At 47.2% G+C, this 3201-nt stretch overlaps 1 protein-coding gene across 1 annotated transcript in view; it reads right to left on the reverse strand.

Annotated features, from left to right (window-relative positions):
- The window catches only part of LOC106722754 (dynein heavy chain 6, axonemal-like), a gene marked incomplete at its 3' end in the record, with an annotated part of 89220 nt that extends 86965 nt beyond the window's left edge, over positions 1 to 2255 (reverse strand). The window contains exon 1 of the mRNA XM_014524540.2: positions 2203 to 2255. The remainder of the gene's footprint in view (positions 1 to 2202) is intronic.
- Between the last annotated feature and the right edge of the window lie 946 nt (positions 2256 to 3201).

Raw genomic sequence — 3201 nt, forward strand, 5'->3', positions numbered from 1 at the left:
GGGGACAAACCCTCCAAGGCCTTTTATAGGGCTAGAAAGCCAATCACTAGCTGCCACGTGGGAATAATTTAGAACTGGCCAATAGTGGGACACAAATTTGCATGCGGGTGGCGGGAACTCCTTTGCACCAGGGTTTTCTCTTTGCAACTGAGAAATGCACCTTGCAAAGAAAGCTCCTCGTGGCGGGAAATAATTTAGCAGTGCCGAAGCGCGCGCACACAAAAATCACACCCTTGGGTTGTGACAAAGTACAGATTATATTAGGAGTGTCAAATTCATCCAGCTGCCTGGGATTGCAATGCAAGCCCCATATCAGATCCACATACAGGCCCCATGCACCAGTCGCAGCAAAGGGCTGGTCCAGCATAGGCAGCTCATGCAGCACATATCCTGGACCAGCCCTGTGCACTGCAATCAAATGTGTGCTGGCACTGGCCTTCAGCTCGCATGTGGAGCTGCCATGGAGTGTGCACTGCATGAGCTGTGCATACCAGACCAGTCTGGCATGCTGGCTTCAGTGCTTGGGGCTGGTATGTGGGCCTGATCAGGACTGGCCCTGAAGCCAGCGAGCAGGGGTGGTCTGGTGGGGCACTGCATGCAGCATATACCCCACACTGGCCCCCTTTGGTGTGTGTAGCACATGTGCTAGGACTAGCCATGCATGCCACATGCAACACAGCAGCCCCATGCTGGGAGACCCACAGATGGGATCCTAGGGCTCCATAGGCCAAATCTACCACACAAGGGATATGTCTACACATGCATTTGATGTGGGACCAGTTAACTTGTGAATAAACTACTCACATATAAATGCTCCCAAACAGGCATCTACACATGCAGGGATGTGGCTGTTCCTGCTTCCTGAGACCCCCCAGGCCCTTCCTGGGGCCCTGCTTACCGCTGCCACGCTCCCACTACTGCCAGCACTGCCGTGCCCCACCAGCTGCCAGGAGCACGTGTCGTACATGGTGGTTCTGCTCCTCCTCAATCGGGGACCCTGCCTACCTGCTCTTCCCCTACCTTGTGTAGCCCTACACTGGCCACTTGGACCCCAGCCAGGCACACTTTGACTGGTGCCTGGGCCGGACCTGTGCCCAGGTGGAGTGCACCTTCAGGTGCCTCAAGGGATGCTGGTGCACCCTCACTGCCTGCCTTGAGCTTAGGAGACAACATCCCCCGGGTCACTGTCACAGCCTGTGTGCTGCATAACATCTGTGAGGCCTGGGGAGAGTTCTTTTGTGAGGCCTGGGCAGAGAAGTTGCACCAGGGGGAGGATGCCTGACAGTGGGAATACCAGCTGTGGCAGCAGTGACAACAGTGGGACCACCCACTGAGGCCCCTGGCAAACTGTACACTCACCCCTGGGGGCCAGGGCACTGGGTGCAAGAGGCACAGGCCACAGGTTCCCATGCTGCAGCAAGTCCAGCAGCCAGCGGGCTTGCCTAGGACAACAGTGGCCACTAGTCCCGGCACTGGTGGCTCTCCCTCTGGCAGCTGGTGACTGGCTACTGCACAGTAAAATGTCTTGTTTAGATGCGACCAGGCTGTATCTTTGATATGACTGGGTTAGAGAAACACTTGTCTAGGATGGTTTAGATAAGGATGATCCTGCCTTGAGCAGAGGGTTGCACTAGATGACCCTTGGAGGTCCCTTCCAACTATCCAGAGTAGGGATAGAGAAGTGCGTATTTTTTATGATTCTATGAACATACCAATCCTTTAGACCTAATGATTGAATAGTTAGGACACTGGCCCAGGAAGCTAGGGATCTGGGTTCTAGCCTTCCCTTGCATAGAAGGGTTTTTTGTCTGCATGTCTCCGACACACCACACCACAGGTTAGACTTTATGTAACCCCCTCTCCAGCACTCCTTATGAAGTCAAACCACTGCACTTTGCATTGGATAAAATGGATGGATAGCAATGTAGTGGAGAAGAGCAAGGATTCAAATTAAAAGCCATGGCCTGCTCCCTTCCACAGCAACATAAGATACTATTGAGCTACAAACTGTCTAGCTTGATTTTTATCTCCTGGCCTCACTTATCTCCCTCTCCTGGCTGCCTGGGAGAGGTAGGGGGTAGCTTCAACAGAAACACTACAGAGGGTTTTTAATAGAAGATGAGACATTAGGACTATATTTTGCAGCACAAGTATATGCATCAGACACTGATTTTAATATAAATTAATGCATCATATACTTACATTGAGTTCCAGAACAGTATCCAAGGTAATCTTTTTATCCCAAGAAATTGATTGTCCAGTAATACGTTGTATAATTTCCCAATGCCTTTGTTGAAGATATGGACTTTTTAAAAACACAGTGATGGACAAGGCTTCTTTAAAATTAATTAATGACTGCTTCAGATCTGTTATTATATTATTTTCTGGTAAACCTTGAAAAATAATATGAAACATTTATAGAACATCAGACTATGAATTCCATTTGCATAAGCAAATATTGTCAGTAACGTAACTGAGAGGGAGAGTCGAAGACAGCATCCCCAGTTGCTACATCTGTAGGTAGGAGGGGGACTCTACATCCTGCTTGCCATCAAACAACTTCAAGGTAAACAGACTATTCCAACTTTTCTCTGAGCCTAATCTGCATAAAACAAACTGTTCCACACAGGAGATTTTACCACACCTTCAACTCTCCTATGAATTATCAACTTTCGTTTCTACCTAGGAGAACTTTTACAATCTTTTCTCCTATGCCTGAAGAAGGGTGCTTGGGCCTCAAAGCCTGCAAATTTTAATTTTTTTTGCAAAAATCTAGTTGGTCTAATAAAAGATATCACCTCTACCATTCATTCTGATTCCTTTTGCCTCTAGACCAATATGGCTACAACCTGGATACTTTACCTATTCAATGGCTTGCACCTCATAATAATTTGATTTTGAAGAATAAGAAAACAGCAAAGACATACTAAAATAAACAGAATAATTCTCTTTGATCCAGAATGACCTGGATAAACTGGAGAAATGATCAAAAAAATTAGTCAGATGAAGTTCAACAAGGACTAGTGTGAAGTCCTGCACTTCGGATGGAATAATTGCATCCAAAAATACAGATTGGGTAATGCTGGCTATGCTGCAGTACTCCTGAGAACAATCTGGGGATTTACAGTGGAACATAAGATGAATATGAGCCACCAGTGTGCTCTTGTTGCAAAAAAAAAAAAAAAATCAACATTATACTGG

Source organism: Alligator sinensis, unplaced genomic scaffold, assembly GCF_000455745.1.
Source record: "Alligator sinensis unplaced genomic scaffold, ASM45574v1 scaffold753_1, whole genome shotgun sequence".
In the NCBI taxonomy this organism is placed as follows: domain Eukaryota; kingdom Metazoa; phylum Chordata; order Crocodylia; family Alligatoridae; genus Alligator; species Alligator sinensis.